This window comes from Lactuca serriola, chromosome 3 (assembly GCF_051521515.1).
Source record: "Lactuca serriola cultivar US96UC23 chromosome 3, Lser_US96UC23_V15, whole genome shotgun sequence".
In the NCBI taxonomy this organism is placed as follows: domain Eukaryota; kingdom Viridiplantae; phylum Streptophyta; class Magnoliopsida; order Asterales; family Asteraceae; genus Lactuca; species Lactuca serriola.
This window is the reverse complement of record NC_136410.1, coordinates 102,787,962-102,808,016: the sequence shown is the minus strand read 5'-3', so window position 1 is coordinate 102,808,016 and position 20,055 is coordinate 102,787,962. Positions and strand designations below refer to the sequence as shown.

The following is a 20,055-nucleotide window of genomic DNA, read 5'->3' as shown; positions in this document are numbered from 1 at the left end:
CCGCCATCAGACATCACAGAGCAGACGTCTCCAGAGTCATGAATCATTAGTGCTTGAGTTGGAGACGGGTTGAGGACCATTATTTTATCCACATCCTCACCAGGTTGTGCGTTGACGATGAAGTAGTGTCGGGAAGCTGGGACAATAATCCCGTATGACGACATTGAGGCAGCCATAGTACGATTAATTGTCAACTTCTCAAAGGACTCAAGGTTTTGTACTCTTGAAGCAGAAACTCTCAAACCTAAATTACCTGAATCTATCATGTGATGTCAACTAGTTATTTATAGTTGTGGATTAGTACTTGGATTTGATAGTTGCTTGTACGGCAAGATATAAATCTTTCCTTTCATAAATATAATATTATTTTAAAATCAAAGAATGGCCGGATTTTATTTGATTTTAAATTCAAATCCCTTTAAAATCTTTTAAATACTACAAACCAAACCTCATAGTTTTGCACAAGTTTTGATTTCTTTAAGATTATTGCTAGCTCTAAATCTTATAGTAATTAAGGAATTCTATTTTGTTTCCACGTTATAAGGAATTACGTGAACCAATCTTTATAATTTCGTTTATACATCCCTCTACCCACGCTCCATGAAAGTTAAGTGAGTTCTTGATTGTACTCAACTATCCTCGACAAAATAAGTGGCTTCAAATAGATTCAAGTAGAACAAAATTATAAAATGGACATTTTTGTTTTAAAGCATGTTACATAAGGAAAATCTACTATAAAGTCCCACATTTATATATATATATATATATATATATATATATATATATATATATATATATATATATATATACACACTAGATGTGAAACCCCTATACTATACGAGTTAATTAAAATAAAGTAAAAAGCTAAAGATGTAAACTATACACATTTTTTATAGTAAAATTTGGAAATAAATATAACTGACATACTAAACAGGTAAATAATTTAATCTCTAGTATTGAAGAAAAAACTATTGATATAATTTAAATAATTGTTCTAAATCACAAATTTTCAAAGACTTCTTTGAATATAACCTATTGTTAAGTTTGCAGTCATTGTCTAAAATTAATATTTATAATTTATCTATGTTTTTAATTCTGGACAATGCAATATTAAGCTGTCTATGAATGAACACTGGTCATTGGTTGTCTGAAAAACAGTTACACTTTCGATAGCAACTGTCATTAACTCTTGTTATTGTCACCAGAAAAATACAACCAATGAAAATTATTTTTTTTAAATGTGAAATGAATCATTTTATCTAAATACGTCAAAGACATTCTTAGAATAAACATACAATTTCCTACAAAGCTTTCGAAAATTATCTTTGCTCTATTACTCGATTAACCAATGCATTAACTTGCTTTTAAAAAAATAGTACAGTACAATTGCAAAATAAAAAGAAAATGTTCTATCATATTTCTTAAATTCTCATTGATAGTATATACTTTATTTGAAAAAAAGTGATGGTTTCTTTTTCATTTTTAATAAAGTTAGCAAAAGTTTTTTGTTACTTATTTTGGAACTTCTTTACCTATAGAGGTTCTCTCAAGATTTTTAGAGCCATTGCGTCCAAGCTCTTATTAAACTTCTTACATCTTGCACTTAACCAAGTATAAAACAAAATTTTAAGTGTGTCATAAAATCCAATGAAATTTATTTTTTTCACCTCTAAATAACCAATCATTTCAAAACAATCAAATTAGCTATAGCCTAAATTTAATAACAACATCAAACCATTTTCGTCATTCTCCTTGAAACCTTACCATCTCGACCCACTTCATTAGGGCAGGAATGTCTGGAGTTGTAATGTGAGCACTAAATTGACAAAATTTTACAAATAAGAAATACCCTACCTAAATAATGAAGGTCCTAGTCCACCCTCAAGTGCAAGATAGAGATGTCTACGATTCATGGACATTTGTGACATTAGGTTGTGTTACTCAGGCCATGATTTTCCTGCATAGCCACAAACATAAAACACTGTCATTTTAGCTTAGTATTTCACCCTAAAACCTATGGTTAACATTTTGTTGAATAGCTCATAAACTATGATGTCAACAAATCAAAGAAAACAGATAAAGAAGGAAGGAACGGGCCAGGATAGCTGCAGTAATAGTTTTTACAGATGTTATGCGACAAGAATCTATCATAATCAAAAGCTCCATAGAATCTCATTAGCAGGAGGCGGACATGTTGGTTGCACAATATAAACATCATATGACCCTCTAACACTCTTGGGGATGTAGACATATCTCTCCATCAGCAAAAAAGAATTCTATCAATCTTTCCAACGTCCAGACCCATGTAGGATCATGTAAATTCCTATCACATACAACAAATTAAATAAACATAACATGCATATACAATAACAAATAAATTTGGTATGAATGATACCCGAAAAATTTTCCTTCAACGTACCTATAACCATGGAGTAACCAAAAAGAAAAACATAATAAAAAGTAAAAGGTATTGGATTGCACCCCAGTTCACATAATAGAGGATTGATGGCACTTGAAAAACCCCTAAGTCTGTTGTCATCTCTTTTTGTTGTTATTTCAAGTAAAGAAATTAGCCATTGTTTCTTGCTCGTTGTTGAGGATTTGTGTACTCAACCTTCCATTTTCCTTCAAATTAACCCTGGAACTCTTCTTCCAAGACACCTCAGTTAACTATGGTTATATATACATATGCGTCTAATAACTTATTTGTTGTTTGTATATCTATGACCTTCACAGATCAAAAATGTTACTAAGCACAATGATTAAAAATAAAGAAAAATGTGACCTTTTGGACCAAAACTACAAGAAAATTACCAAGCACAAGGAATAAAAATGCAATTTAATTGGTATTCTTTAAACCCATAGTGAAATGGAATTTACATGTGATGAGTTGCTATTCCAAACATCCCAACATTCATATGACCTTCAATTTAATTATTTTTTTTCTACTTTACCTACATCCATTATCATAGAATGGAAATATCCAAAAGTTAAACAAATTAACTTTACCAACTATGATATTGGAAAAGGACCGGAGTAAGAAAAAAAAAGTAAATCGACATCAAAATACCCCGGCTGCTTCCACATCTGGTCAAATCAATTCAAATTCCTAATACTACAAGATATAACACATTGAACGTGATTTCATTAACCATTCTTTATTCACAGAGTCCTGCATCCCACTTACCATAATAACAATAGTTTAGCCTTCACAATCACATCACTTAAGACATCATGGGATTAGAAGCTTACTTACCTGAACGATGGATTAACTTTGACAGACATTTGGTAAGCACGTGGTCACATCACAACTCCAGGATTCTTTGTGATTGATATCATCGTATATTCAAATACGAGAACAATGGATATCATCGTAAATTGAAATTGACATTGTATTATTTTGGAATGGTTTTTGGATTTTCTGTAAAATTTGAATGACAAAATCAATTTGCTGTGAATTTATGTGTGATATCAGTGATTTTATGTTTAATTATATGATATAAGAATAATGAAAGAAAGAACGCCCCTAAAGAATTTATTGTCAGCTTTAATAGAATAATTACATTACATGTATAAATCCTTACCAAAATTAAGATACATTTATCAATGACATTGTCTAAGGTGGAATTTTAATAAAATTGGAAAACACAACAAACATAATGACAAGTGGAAAATATATAAAATCAAAATTATTACAAATTGACATTTGTCAAATTCAAGGAGAGCATGCCATGTGGCAAAAACGTTCTTTATTTATTAGGGAGGATATATATATATATATATATATATATATATATATATATATATATATATATATATATATATATATATATAGTAGGTGTGAGCCCCATGTATTACATAGGTGTATTTAAAACAACTAAATATGTATAAACATTTGAGAAATTTGAATTTATAATAAAAATGAGAAAAATAATGAATTACTAAAATTAAAGTGTTTTTTTTTTGTTTTTTAATTTTAAACAAATCATTTAGATAAAATAATCAAAGGAAATTAATGAGATTTTATTTTAAAATTTTGAAATTATAAGGAAAGTTCATTAATGAAATTGACATGCATTTATTATTAAATTTAAATACCATATGGAATTTAATAAAATAGGAAAACCACAAAATTACATATGGAATAAAAAATTAATTCAAAATAACCATAAAATGACATGTAGCAAAATGAATAAGAATGTGACAAATGACAAAAAAAAAAAAACCTTCACTTATTAAAGAAGATATATATATATATATATATATATATATATATATATATATATATATATATATATATATTCAAATAAGAAAATTTGTTAATATGAGAACAAATGAAAACAATTTTATATTAATATAATATTTTATCTTTTAAAATAATCAAACCCCACCACCGTTACATTAATTATCAAAGCCCATTTGAAGCAGCTCCACCAAGGCCGTCGGACTGCTGCCGGCCAGACGTAGACGTCTGACCACTGCCGAACTGCCGAATTTTTACGGAACAACCTTATCGCCACCGTATCTTTGTCGAACCGCATACTTCCACCTTTTAACTCCTTCCGGATCTGCAACACCACCTCTCAACGTCGAAATCCATCTTCATCAGCCTTTCATCTTGTAGAACCATCACCAAATCTTGGTACACCGGCTACTGTCATCAGATCTCGTTTCCCCTCTCTCGTGCTAACATTTTTCAGCTACAAGAGAAGAATCATTTTTCGAATTTCAACTCAAACGCTCCCCCATCAGCTTTACGAACATGCGCTAAATCACTTATCCTCATTTAGTGAAGAAAAATATGAAGTCTAACGTCAGGAAACTAACAACAATGTTAATCTGGAAGTATTTCTATTCCTTCAATTAGAAACCTACTTCCTAGATCCAGATTTGTAAAGCACAAAATGACTTCAAACCCTAAGCTATCTCGATTCAGCAGTGAAAACGTCCCACCAGAAGATCCAAACATTCACGTTTGTGAACTGCCTTCAGTTGTAAAGGAATCATCGTGAATCGTCTCTGATTTCAAGAATAAAAAGGCACCAAATTGCAAATGCATCAACAAGAACGTCACCTCAAAATCCATTTGTTAAGGTACATGTTGATTATTGTGTTGTGTTTAGAAAGTATATCTGAAAAAAAGGTTTCATTTTGGATATATTTGATAGGTTATAATATAAAATTATCAATGTCGATGATGTTTCCTCGAGGTAGGCGTTTCATGGCTACTTTTCATTGGTCATTTCCTTAATGCCCGTTTTTTTCAGTGTTCATATATTTTTTTTATTAAAGATCTTTTTTTAATGTCTATAAGGAAGACATACATACATTACACTTCACGTCTGTTTTCTTTAGATTTATGTAATTTTTTATTAGTTTTTTCTTTATAAAAAGGAGCTCTATTTAGCAAATGTCGACATATTCATTTAATTTAGATGCATGGTGATTTCCAATAGCCTTCTAAAATTTGATTTCATGCATTCTTAAAGCTTTAGATGTTAATTTGGACACCCAAGGTTTTGAAAACGTCATAAAATTACATTTTACACACTTTTGAAATCTAAAGTTCCAACTATTTAATGATATTCATAAAGCAAGCAAACCTTCTACAGATAGCTTAACATTTGAACAAAGTAAACCACGATAAAAATTTTGTTTTTCAATTAAAGCAAATCATTATTTCTACCAAAACCCAAGTTATTGAAGGATGTGTCTGAAACACCGATAAAATTTAAACAAATTTAAAACTTTTTCAAAAACATTTAAAACCAATAATTATTACAAATTTGTTTCCAAAATAGTCTATATCAAAGTTTTCCTAGAAACAATAGCAAAATATGAGGAGCTGGACGATCACGCATTTGTCTTGCCACAATCCCTTAATGGACCCGAAATAATAAACTGAAACTGTAAGCCCGAAAGCTTAGTGAGTTGCTCCAAAATACTCATACACAAGACAATACACATATAATCATAAACATCATACTATAGGTCCAGTCAACCATCGGGTTGGAATAACCCAGGCCCACAACCAACTGGTTGGAATGCCAACATACTATGGGTGCAATCATCCTCGGAATGGAATACTCCAGGCCCACAACCAATAGGTTGGAATGCCCACATACTATGAGTCCAATCATCACCGGGATGAAATACTTACGGCCCACAACTAACAGGTTGGAATGCCCAGGTCTATTGGCTTTCACACAAAGAAGATAAGTCTCAACCGCCAAACAAACATGTGCACATATAACAGGTAATTACATAACAATCTATAAACAGACAAACCGATCTAATAGATTATAACAACATAGCAACATCCTATCTACCAGGATACTGATCTAACGGATCGTAGCAACATATAACATCCTATCTACTAGGATACTGATCTAACGGATCATGGCAACATATAACATCCTATCTACCAGGATACTGATTTTTAACAGATCATAACAACATATAACATCTCATCTACCAGGATACTGATCTAACGGATCATACTAGCATAGCATATCAGGATAACAATCCAAAAAGGACCGACGTTGGTGCCTTAGACCCTTGAGTATAGTGAGGAAAACTCATATCGCAACTGTCGACTGAAAATCAAAAGCTCAACTCCCGGATCACCGCCATAAATCCACCACCTATATCCAACACATCACAAAGCTCATAAATTCCCAAGACACCCCCCAGAAGTCACATAGTCAATCCTAGGTCATAGCCAGGGCCAACGATCAAGGTCAACAGTCCATGTTGACCTGACTCGTCGAGTGCATCCAGACACTCGTCGAGTCCCTGCATAGCTTGTGAACTCGCCGAGTCACCTGAGCGACTCTTCGAGTTCCTATAGTTTGCAATCGATAACTCTCTAGCTAACCTGCCGAGTTTCTTGCAACTCCTTGAGTTCATGCATGTCCAAGGATTGGGAAGACCCTAGTTGCCTCGCCGAGTCATTTGACTGACTCGCTGAGCCCAAGGTAATCTTCATCGGACTCACCGAGTCACTCATCCGACTTGCCGAGCCCACGACCATCTTCATCAGACTCGCTGAGTTGACCATGCCACTCGCCGAGTCCCTTCAGACCTTCATCCATACAGATGCTTTTTAAGTCACGCAAAGACTCCATATTGCAGATCCAACTTCCCAAGGCATGCTTATCATATAAAGTTGCAAACTTTACGTGCATGTAAAGATCTAAAGCCTTAAAATGACAAAACTAATCTTGAAATGAAGTCTGACACTTGAGAGGAGTTTCATACTTGTCAAATCTGGCAACTTTATGTCCCTAGAGACCAAAGAGAGTTCAGATCTGAAGTTGCAACTTCGGATCTTAGCTCAAACACAAGAAGCTTCCTAAAAACCATCCAAAAGAGGTCTAGGAGGAAATGAGCCAAAGAAACAGCCTACTACCTTCAAAAGAGTGCCTACTGAAGTAAATCTCTGATTCCCCACAAGTTCCTTGCTTCAATTTACTTGTTTTCCCCAAGCTTTGCCCACCAAAATCCTTCTTCAAAGCTTAACACACCAAGAAACCACACACACACACACAAATTTAGGGTTTGGAATAACAAGAGGTTGTAGAGGGGAGGCTGTGGAGGCCAATGACCCCTTAAATAAGGTTCAAAACCCCGAAAATTAGGGTTTCGTCCTCCAGCTCCTACTCATCCAGTCCCTCTTTGGACTCGGCGAGTAAGTCACTTAAACACATGGACCAACCCACTGCTAGTCGACAAGTCGAGAAACCAACTCGTCGAGTAGACCTTAAAACCACAAAGATGTTATAACAACATAAATCAATACTTGGGAATCGGGGCGTTACAGTGTATGATTACGCCTTCGTCTTGCGCTTGTCCTCTAAAGTACCTGTAACCATAAATTAAATTATAAGCCAAAACTTATTGACCCCTCTTCCCCCCCCCCCCCCCCCCCCCCCAAAAAAAAAAAAAAAAAAATACAACCACACAACATATAACAACATGCATACTGGGTCCACAACTATTGGACTGGATTACCCCTGATTCCACAACACGAGTCTGGATTCCCTACCTGGCCTACAACTCATGTTTGGATTGCTCCTGAGCCTACGAAATAAGTCTAGATTGCTTTTCCGACCCTCAACTTATGCATGGCTTGCTTTTAGGTTTGTTGGCTTCCGCACAAAGCAATATTGTCTAAATTTTACCACAATATGTCGACATATGCAACCGATAAACATATAACCAACAAACAGATAATCATGCAGATCTAGCAGATTACTACAGCAAAACAACATCCTATATACCATGATATATATATATATATATATATATATATATATATATATATATCCTAGTAGGCCGACAATGGTGCCTTTAACTCACAAGTACAGTGAGGAACACTTACATCACAGTCTGAAATGTAATTAAGTAGATCACTGCTCCACTTGTTGTCTCCACTGGTCACCTACACAATAAGCAGTGACCTAAACTCGAACTACTACTTAGTGGTGGTTAATGGTGAGGGTGGTAATGGTGGGTGGTGGGTGGGGTGTTGGTTACGGGTGGTGATTATGGGTGGTGGAGGCAAGTAATGGTAGTCGGTGGCAGTGGCTTGTGGTGTTGGCGAGTGGTTGTGGTGGGTGGTGTAATGGTGCTGGTGGTGGTGGTGATGGGTGGTGGCGGTATGCGGTGGTGGGGCTAGTGGAGGCGGGTTGTAGTGATGGCAAGTGGTTGTGGTGGTGGTGAGTGGTTGTGGTGGGTGGGTGGGTGGTGGTGGTGGTGGTTGGTGATGGTAACAGGTGGTGGTGGTGATGGTGGGGGTGGTGGTTGGTGTCGGTTGGTGGTGGTGGCGGGTGATGATGTTGTTGATGGGTGGTGGCAGGTGGTGGAGGTGGGGGGTGGTTGGTGGTGGTGGGTTGTAGGTTGTGGTGATTGGTGGTTGGTAGTAGTGGTTGTAGGTGGTGGAGTGTGGTGGGTACTGGTCGTTGGTGCGTGGTGGTGGCGGATGGTGATGGTTTGTGTTAGTGGGTGTTGGATTGTAAGTGGTGGTGATGGGAGGGTGGTTGGTGGTGGTGGTGGTGGGTGGGATGATTATTTCCTTTTATTTTCCTTTTTTTTTTATTTTTTATAATTATTCTAGTACTATTTTCATTAAAAAATAAAGAAAAAAGATAAAAAAAAAAATCCCCCATCCACCTACCATTCTCTCTCTCTCTCTCTCTCTCTCTCTCTCTCTCTCTCTCTCTCTCTCTCTCTCTCTCTCTCTCTCTCTCTCTCTCTCTCTCTCTCTCTCTCTCTCTCTCTCTCTCTCTCTCTCTCTCTTATATGCCATTTTGATGAACCCAAACACCACCATCCCTTGATTTTTCCACACTGCCAATCGATTTTTTTTTTCCAAATCCACTAGACAATAACAAGAAAGTTTGAAAAAAAATCTGATGTACTTTAATCACAATTATATTTACAAATATGAACAACAAAATACTCATATTTTTTTGTCCAGATCTGAAGAAATCAAACATAACCATTCAATTTTTCTTCAAACTTACTCAAGAACAAGAAAAATCACAAGACTAACTAGATGGAAGTACAACAAGGGTTTCCTAAAGTATAAGAAAATGAAGATATTCAAGATCAAGACAACACTTCGTCGTAGCTACCCACCATCATAAGTAATGCTTGACTTTCTAATGAGATGGGTCTCCGTATCTACAAAGACGATGTTCAGCTCCATCGTCGTCACCGCCATCGGAGAAGACCAACCGAGATCTAAAGATTTCGGGTTTTTTGGTGGTTAGATATGAACATATAGTGTTTTCTCGTCATCACCTTGAGATCACCACTGCTCCTGTGAGAGGGTGTCAGCTGTAAGCCAATGGCGGTATATAGAGAATAAAGAAACGAGTTTTGGAAAGGGATCGTCACTAAGGATGATGTTTCTGAAAAGATCCGCAAATCGGTGCCTTCATCTAAAAGGATCTGTAAACAAGATCTTCACAAATCCGTAAATAGATCTGCAAATCGATGTAGTTTTTGTCATCTATGTCAGCTCTGAAGGAAAAGATGGGAGCATCACTACAGTTCCCAAAAATATATTAAAAAAAGATGTGTTGTCACATAGTGTTGCTGTACATCAAGCTTGTGAGCTCTGAAGAAGTCGAATGGAGCTCTGAAGACGAGAGGGGATGGGATTTTTGTTTAGAAATGAACACATAGTGTCTTCTCGTCATCACCTTGAGATCGCTACTGCTCCTGTGAGAGGGTGTCAGTTGTAAGCCAATGGCAGTATATAGAGAATAAAGAAATGAGTTTTTAAAAGGGATCATCACTAAGGATGATGTTTCTGAAAGAGATCCGCAAATCAGTGCCTTCATCTAAAAGGATCTGGAAACAAGATCCTCACAAATCTGTAACTAGATCTGGAAATCGATGTAGTTTCTGGCATCTATGTCAGCTCTGAAGGAAAAGAATGGAGCATCACTACAGTTCCCAAAAACATATTCAAAAAAGATGTGTTGTCGCACAGTGCTGCTGTACATCATCCTTGTGAGCTCTGAAGAAGACGAATGGAGCTCTATAGAAGATGATAGGGGATGGGATTTTTTTTGTCGATGCCATCTTTTGAAAGAAATTAAGACAGTAGGCTATATATCTCTATTTGAGCTTATGAGAAGTGTAGCTTCTAAATGTGATCCTTGTGTATAGGTTGATTAAGAAAAAAAAATAATAAAAGGTAAGGTGAAGAAAAAAACAATAGAGGCTGGTGGAGTTTACTTCACACACAAACGAGGAGAGAGAGAGAGAGAGAGAGAGAGAGAGAGAGAGAGAGAGAGAGAGAGAGAGAGAGAGAGAGAGAGAGAGAGAGAGAGAGAGAGAGAGAGAGAGAGAGAGAGAGAGAGAGAGAGAGAGAGAGAGAGAGAGAGAGAGAGAGAGAGAGAGAGAGAGAGAGAGAGAGAGAGAGAGAGAGAGAGAGAGAGAGAGAGAGAGAGAGGAGAGAGAGAGAGAGAGAGAGAGAGAAGAGAGAGAGAGAGAGAGAGAAAACGGTGGGTGGGGGTGGGGGATAATTTTTTCTTTATTCTTTATTTTCTATTTAAAATAGTATTAGAATAATTAAAAAAAATACAAAAAAGAAAATAAAAGGTATAATCGTCTTTCCAAGTTTCTTTGGACCAAAATCATGGAAATGATTTGATCTTGGTCTTTCTATCCAAGTTGGAAAATTTTTGGACCCTATCCAAATTTTTTTTGAATACCTCAGAGACCAATCTTGCAGTTTTTTCTTTATAAAATGATTTGATATTTAAAACAGTAAAAATATCCGCCGTTTACTTACTGTAGCGGCGTATTCTGAAGTGATTGCATCCGAAGATTCACGCGATCGGGAGGGTCTCCAAAACACCCTGAGAGGCATAGAGAGAGTATTTGGGATGAGAAAAATCAAAAAGTGAGAACCTCTATCTATAGGGGTTATGCATGCAACACACTTTATGTGCGGCGTACACTCGCTTCATGGCTCCATCCAGAGCTTGCCACGTGTCACACTTTTGATGTTGCATGTCTCCCTAATCATCGACGAATCGGGGTGTCAGGTGTGCATGTCAGGCATGATGCGCACCTGACGTTCAACCCTAAATCTTTTATAAAAATTAATATCTTTCTTATATGAATCTTGTTTCTTACCCTCTTGATATATTTATAAAGCTCTCATCTAGTACTACAACTTTCCTTAATGTTTTGTTGTCATGCTTTGAGTTTCGTTTTTAAATCCTATTTTATATTTATCTAAAAACGGTATCTCCTTCATACGAACTCCATTTTTTAACATTTTTCCTTTCAAATCCTTATCTCATGGGTTACTACAATTTTCCTTTTAGTGACATTAACCAAAACTCAACCAATCTCTTTATATCATTTTGACGCTAATAACATTATTAACACGGTTGGTGTAACAAACCGTTATTTCAAACTTATGTAATAGTGTAGGTCAATTTGTACTTCCTTTTAAATAAATAAAGAGAAATTTTGGCATACTATGACCCTCAAAAATAAATTATTAAATAATCTAAATTGGGTTGAACCAAGTGATAGAGATTGTAACAAGGTTTCCAAAAATATAAAGAACACTAAAATCAGAATTATAACGAAGAAGTTATGACCAATCGAAAATCCGTGACAAAACCGGCAAAACACTGTTCAGTGTAAAAACTGAATTTTTAATAAAAGGATTTCAAGCCTTAACAATCTAAATGAAAGTTATAGTTTATGTTAAACCGAAAACTTTCATAAAAAGAACGCCAAAATCTGACTTCGTATGAGGAAGTTATGATTTTTCTAAGTTTCAGTATAGTAGTGTACAACTAAAAACTCGAAATAAAGATCGAGTGGTTTTTAGCCGACACAACCTAAACGAGAATTGAAGGTCTCGTCATTAGTAGTACAACGGTAAAAAGACAGACAAAAACGGACGTTGTATGAAAAAGTTATCAATTTATAACGGATTCACGTCTTGGTTTGTTTAAAATATTAATATTAAAAATAAATTCAGAATTAGCCGATGAAGTCTAAACGAAAGTCGTAGAGTATAATTTTACCTACGCGTGCATATAAAGAAGGTCAAAAACCGAGTTCGTATGCAAAAGTTATGTATTTTACAAGTTTTAGCAAAAAAAATAATAAAGAAAAATAGCAAAAACCGGGAATATTCACATGAACAGTAACTACCACGTCACCCTCGCATGCGAGCCTCCACGTGGCATCCTTTGATTGGACCGCAACCTCGCGTGTCACCTCCTGATTGGACCAAGTCCGAGGTCCACTTAAAACCGGACAGCCTCGCATGAGACACACCGGAGACACCCCTCGCACGCTCCTCGGACACCCCCTTCGCATGTGCCCTCTTCCCATTGGAACGAGGTCTGGTCCAATCCGAGCCTACCACCTCCAATCCGAAGCTGCTTCCCTTCGCAAACTGTCAGCCTCGCATAAGCCTCGGATCCGAGGCTTCGGCCTATATAAAGCATGCGAGGGCTTCCGAAAATTTTCACTTTTTCACCCCAAAAATCATTCTCTTTCACATTCTCCACTCCCCTAAGCTCATATACAACCCCTAAAGCCCCGGTATCAAGACTCGAGCCCGAAGTAAGCCGTGAAGCCCCGAAATTCTCGAGAAGTAACCTCTCTCCTATCAAAACTCTGCCCGATTTGAGCCGGTTTCTCGACAAATAAACTCCTTTTCGTGAAACGAAACTCTGTCCGAATTACCACCTATCAAGTGAGTTCATACCCCCGTACTTTCATAATTTCTACTGTTTTAAGGGGGGAAATACAAGTATAACACAACAACTTTGTGTTATAAATAAATGATTTCAAATCATGATAAAATGATTTTAAAGCATCAAAAATACTTTAAATATTAAACTCTTTTATAAACTTATATTTTTCCCAAATATACATATTTGTATATATAAGTAATATAAATAAGATTTAAAAGGCTTAGGACTAATAATTCATTCTAGGTCATTTTCCTTGTTTGGATGTGGACTTATAGTACCGGTTAATTGTCCGAAGGTCGTTCAAATTTTACTTATATATAAAATTGTGTATGTATATAAAAATAAAAGTTATTTCATCAGTTTATTTACCCTTTGTAACATGTTGAGCAAAGGATTACATGCAAAATAGTTATTTACCAATTCATAAAGTACATATAAATTATAATAGGTATAATTTATGATACATAGAGCAATAATTCATATGAATACACTGTTTTACATGCAACATGGGTTTTAATTCAAAACAAATCAATGGTTTACACTTATCAAATACATGTTCAGGATACTAAGTCAAGAACATACTGTCAATCATTTATTTCAGAATGATTGGGTTTTCATAACTAACATACATGTAACGTTTATATGCTTTTTATGAGACATTCAATTCAGGTTGTTTAATTCATTTTAGACAACCAAAGTAAAGCCCTGGCATTATAACCAGAATCTCTAGTCCGGGGATCGAAACAAGTTGTGTGTAGATCTATATCGGGATTGACAACCCCGCACTCAGGCTGCTAGCTACAGCCAGGCATACATGCCAATGAGTGGCAATTGTTATCAACAGTTTAAGCGCTCACAAGGCGTTTGTTTCAGGCTTTCATGTCTAAGTATGGTTATAATAACTCATTAAAAAGATATGAACAACACGTTAGTGTATAAACAACTAAACGTAAGTACATCTTCAAAGTACCAGTTTACAAAATGCAAAGTACAATGGTATACTATAGTTTTCAATAACAGCTGGTGAAGCCAGGCACACTCTCAAATACAAGTTTTACAAATACATTGGTTTACAAATAGGACGGTTTTATGGGAATAAAACTACTTTTCACATACCACAAAAAATATGGGATTTTCTAGAAGTGTTTTCATATTCAAAATACAAAGAGACCCATTCAAAAATAAAGACTTATGTACTCACTCAACTTATTGTTGATACTCTCTTTTCAAATTACTTGTATTATCAGGGAAATAATAACAGGTACTCCCCGAGCTTTTTGAGAAGATGGAGCCATTAGGAGTCTTATCTTCTTCTTTTGTATAACTATTTTGGTTTCAATATACAATGATTGAACACATGTAAATATTATACTTTTAAATACAATGGTTGTTTGTGCTTTGATTACTATGATACATGTGTTGTGATACTACAAATGAAGTCCTCCACCCCCAGACGTTTCCGCCGTCTGGTTTGGGGGTATGACAGATTGGTATCAGAGCATTGTTTATAAAATCGTAACTCCTCCTATCGGAGTAAGTTTCATATGATGCTTATATCATCGCGATCACTTTGTTGTGTACTTTCTAAATATACTAACCATCATGAAAAGTGGCATAACTTTTTGGTCACTCATTTTTGAACCTATTATTATCATTTAACAGATCATATTTTTTGTTAAGATGAAAACTTCTATCATTATCATCTAACTGATCATATTTTCCTTTAATATGAAAAGTTTTATCATTATCATTGGTTGATGCTAATCTTTAGTAACATTTGGTGACAAGAAAATCTCAATTGTGATGCATTGTTTAGCGGGAATGTGGAGTGTTGGGAATTATCCTAACACTTTTTATCTAAAACCACCAGCTCTAAGTTGTCAAACGTATCAATAACATCCTCTGAAACAAAGTAGTGATCTAACTTACTTTGTTTAGTAGCCATAGAATCAACCTGAGTAAACCTCTTTTCTGTCGTCGGTACATCAACCACCCCGATATCATCAATAAAGTCATTAAAAGCTGCAGCAAACACATGAAATCATTCCATAATGCATTAAAATCACTAAATAACACATACTTTATCCCATGACAAAAAAACAAACGAACCAAGATAATTCTATAATTCTTGCTTCCTATTTAAATCTTTAGGAGCATACACATTGACCATGTAACACTCCATATTGAATTGAATCCGTCTACCTTACATAATGACCACATTTTTTTGAAAACAACATACTTTTAACAAAAACATTCGGATCCCAAATCTAAAGGATGCCACCCAATCTGCCGCGCACTACTACTAGCCGAATTAAATCTACTATTCCCCCACATACTATGTATTTTAAACAAATCAACTTGAGTCATTCTAATTTCCTAAAGACTGAAAAATGAGACCGCATGTTGAACACATAAAGACTTCACCCAACTTCTTTTAGAAAAAGTACAAGTGCTACAAATATTTAAAGATAGACAATTCATTTATCAACTTGCACACACCAGTACTTGAAAGAATTTGCTTAAGCTTTCCCTATTTGCTTCCATATCATAACCAAGAAGGCCACCCATTTCAATATACTGCTTCATCATATCTGTTGTATGATTAACATTAGTTGAAACTCGTTTTTTAAGAAGATTCGATGAACCATTAGAGTTTCATGAAGTAGCTTTAAAAGAAACATAATCTCCCATCAAAGCATTATTTTCTCTACGAAACCAGGAGGTTGTGATAAAAGATTCCGACTAAATTCCATCACCAATAGAAGGCAAATAATGTTGTTGAAAACCCAGAGAACCATTTCCATTCGCACCTTCTTTAGGTGTATCAGGATCGAGACCCATCATAATTGAATTAACCTCAACCGGAGAAGAATTATGTGCAGCAACCAACGCAATAATTACAGGAGGACAAATTTGCAAAAATGGTCCCCATGGTTTCTCATTTTATGTGGCTATGGTCCAAATCTTTGAAAAGTTAAGGATTTGAGCATTTTGAACAAGTTTTGTTGTGGTCTTGGTACGTATTCCGTTAACTTTAACAACTAGGTTGTTAACTTTTTTAAAATGATTGTTTTTACCCTCAATGACCATTTCTACAACGAACTAGAAGGTCCATTTTCACATATCTTCTTTTTAATTTTCTTGAATTATTATATATTAATAAATGTTATTTTGAATATATAATATTTATATATAAATAAATAGAACTTTCTAGGATTATTAATTCTTATAATTAGACTTTTTTAATTTCTTTGTTATTGAATTTTTAATTGGATTATTATATATGAAAAAAAAATTATTTTTAATGAATATTTATACATTAATTAATATATATTTTTTTGCATTATTAATTTAGTTAATTTTTTATAGGAGTAATTAGTTTTTTATTAAATTATTATATATTAAAAAATATTATTTTTAATATATAATATTTATATCCTAATAAATATTACATTATTGGATTATTAGTTTCTTTTGTTAAGCTTTTTCAATTTTTTTAGAATAATTCTTTTTTATTCGATTATTTCTATTAGTTTATTATTTTTTTATATAATAAATACAATTTTGTTGGATTATTAGATTATTAGTTTATTTTAATGTATACTATTAATTCTTTTTAATTTTATTAGTTCCATCACAAAGTCGTCAGAATACGCAAAAGTGTTGTTCTCATCATCAAAAATCGTCAGGGATCACCACAAAATATCACCATCGGAGGTCGGATAGAAACCCAACAACCATTTCCAACCAAAGATGACGGTAGTCATACTACAAAAAATTTGATTTTTAGTGGCGATGGGCGTCGCCGCTAAAGATCCAACATGTGACCGCTAAAGGTATTAGCTATGACATGTTGCCGTTAAAGGGTCGCCGCTGTTGGTTCGTCACTATTACTCCGCTGGTCGCCGCTATTGTTTTCTGTTGCCGCTAATGCTCTTCCATCGCTACTAAAGGTGCCGCCGCTATTTATATGTATTTCTATTCATACTAATACACAAATTCATACATAATACACATACAAAGTGCACATATACATAGGAAAATACATACACATACATAATAAACATACATATACATAAAAATACACATATACATAGAATTGCACGTACAAAAACACATATACATACATAAAATGCATTCAAAAAACATATATACATACAAATGCATATACAAATACATATCCATATCTACAAACACAAAATACACATCTACAAAATAAATATTTCGGCGAGAACAGTGGTGGGTGCGGTATTTTCCGGCTAGAAGGGTGAGGGATCTCAAAATTCCAGCAACCATCTCAAATGCTAGAAATTTAGTAGGTAGAAGAGAAGGAAAAGAAAATAAGAAAAATGGAGCAGAGAATGGTGAAATTGCAAAGTTTTCTATGAACTTCCAATGAGATTGAGAAGAGAGAAGAAGAGAAAACACAGAAGATCGGGAAAGAAAGTGAGAACGAAGAGGGTTTTATTGTCGACGACCTTTAGCGGCAGTGCATACTCATTGGCAACGACACATAGGAGGGAAAACAATGTGGGGTTTTCTATGTCTTTGGATCATCGCTTAAATCGACGAATACGATTGAAATGACGTGGGTCGCCAAAATAAGCCTTTAGCGGCGACGGTTACTTTTAGCGGCGACAAAGAACGCGTTTGTTTTTTGTCACTGCTAAAAGTCCTCGTCGCTGCTAAAGGCATCGCTGCTATTACCGATTATTCTTGTAGTGTCCCCTGCGATAACACCACCACCATCGTCGCTAAAGATACGTCGCCGCTAATGCTCTCCGTCACCACTAAAGGTGTCGCCGATATTTATATGTATTTATATTCATACTAATACACATATACATACAAAATGCACATATACATGAAAGTACATACACATACATATACATAAAAGTACATATATACATAGAATTGGACTTAGAAAAACCCATATACATAAATAAAATGCGTTCAAAATACACAAATACATACAATTACACGTCCATATCTACAAACACAAAATACACATCTACAAAATCAATATTTCGGCGAGAACAGTGGTGGTAGCGGTATATTCCGACGAGAAGGGTGAGCGATCTCAAAATTTTGGCAACCATCTCAAATGCTAGAAATTTAGTAGGGAGAAGAGAAAAGGAAAAGAAAATAAGAAAAATGGAGTAGACAGGGGTGAAATTGCAAAGTTTTTTGTGAAATTCCGATGAGGTTGAGCAGAGAGAAGAAGGAAAAACACAGAAGATCGGAAATAAAGTGAGAATGAAGAGGGTTTTATTGTCGACGACCTTCAGCGGCGACACATACTCATTGGCAGCGACACATGGGAGGGAAAATAAAGTGGGGTTTTCTACATCGTTGGATCATCGCTTAGATCGATGAATGTGATTGAAATGATGCAGATCGCTAAAATAAGCCTTTAGTGGCGACACTATTAGCGGTGTCGGATACTTTTAGCGGCGACTAAAAACGCGTTTGTTTTTTGTTGCCGCTAAAAGTCCCCGACGCCTTTAAAGGCGCCGCTTTTATTGCCGGTTATTCTTGTAGTGTCACCGGCGATCATACCACTACCATCGCCGCTAAAAAGACGCTGCCGCTAATGCTCTTCGTCGCCACTAAAGGTGTCGCCGCTATTTATATGTATTTTGTATTCATACTAATAGACATATAGATACAAAATGCACATATTCATACGAAAATACATACACATACATAATACACATACGTACACATAAAAATACATATATACATAGAATTGCACGTACAAAAACACATATAATTACTTAAAATACATTCAAAATACAATGCTCTTCGTCGCCACTAAAGGTGTCGCCGCTATTTATATGTATTTCTATTCATACTAATAGACATATACATACAAACTGCACATATACATACGAAAATACATACACATACATACACATAAAAATACATATATACATAGAATTGCACATACAAAAACACATATAATTACTTAAAATACATTCAAAATACACATATACATACAAATACACATCCATATCTACAAACACAAAATACAGATCTACAAAATCAATATTTTGGCAAGAAGAGTGGTGGTAGCGATATATTCCGTCGAGAAGGGTGAGGGATCTCAAACTTCTGGCAACTATCTCAAATGCTAGAAATTTAGTAGGGATAAGAGAAAAGGAAAAGAAAATAAGAAAAATGGAGCCGAGAGTGGTGAAATTGCAAAGTTTTCTATGAAATTCCGATGAGGTGGAGCAGAGTGAAAAAGGGAAAACATAGAAGATCGGGAAAGAAAGTGAGAACGAAGAGGGTTTTATTGTCGACGGCTTTTAGCGGTGACGCATACTCGTTGGCAGCGACACATGGGAGGGAAACCAACGTGGAGATGTCGTTGGATCATCGCTTAAATCGACGGATGTGATCGAAATGACGCGAATTGCCAAAATAAGGCTTTAATGGCGACTCCATTAGCCGCGACGAATACCTTTTGCGGCGACAAAAAAATGTGTTTGTTTTTTGTCGCCGCTAAAAGTCCCCGTCACCGCTAAAGGGGTCGCTACTAGAAGAGTTTACGTTGATCCTCCGATGAAGATGCTTGGCGTTGATCCCGATGATTTTCGTTGATAAGAGGCGACATTTTTGCTTATTTTGACAACTTTATGGTGGAACAAATAAAATTAAAAAGAATTAATATGATACAATAAAATCCAATTAATCATATAGTAAATAATATTTATTATACAAAGAAAATAACAAATTTAAGGTAATATTCCAATAAAAAAGAATTAATCCAAAAAAATGGAATTAAAAAAATTAACCAAAA

General features: G+C 35.2%; 1 long non-coding RNA gene across 1 annotated transcript; it reads right to left on the bottom strand.

The window, feature by feature from the left end:
* Positions 1–9,400: 9,400 nt before the first annotated feature.
* LOC145092970 (uncharacterized) lies at positions 9,401–10,762 on the bottom strand. Its single transcript, XR_013702694.1, has 2 exons — positions 10,111–10,762; positions 9,401–9,992 (listed from the first exon to the last, which is right to left on the bottom strand). It is a non-coding gene; the product is annotated as an uncharacterized LOC145092970 (long non-coding RNA).
* Positions 10,763–20,055: the final 9,293 nt, after the last annotated feature.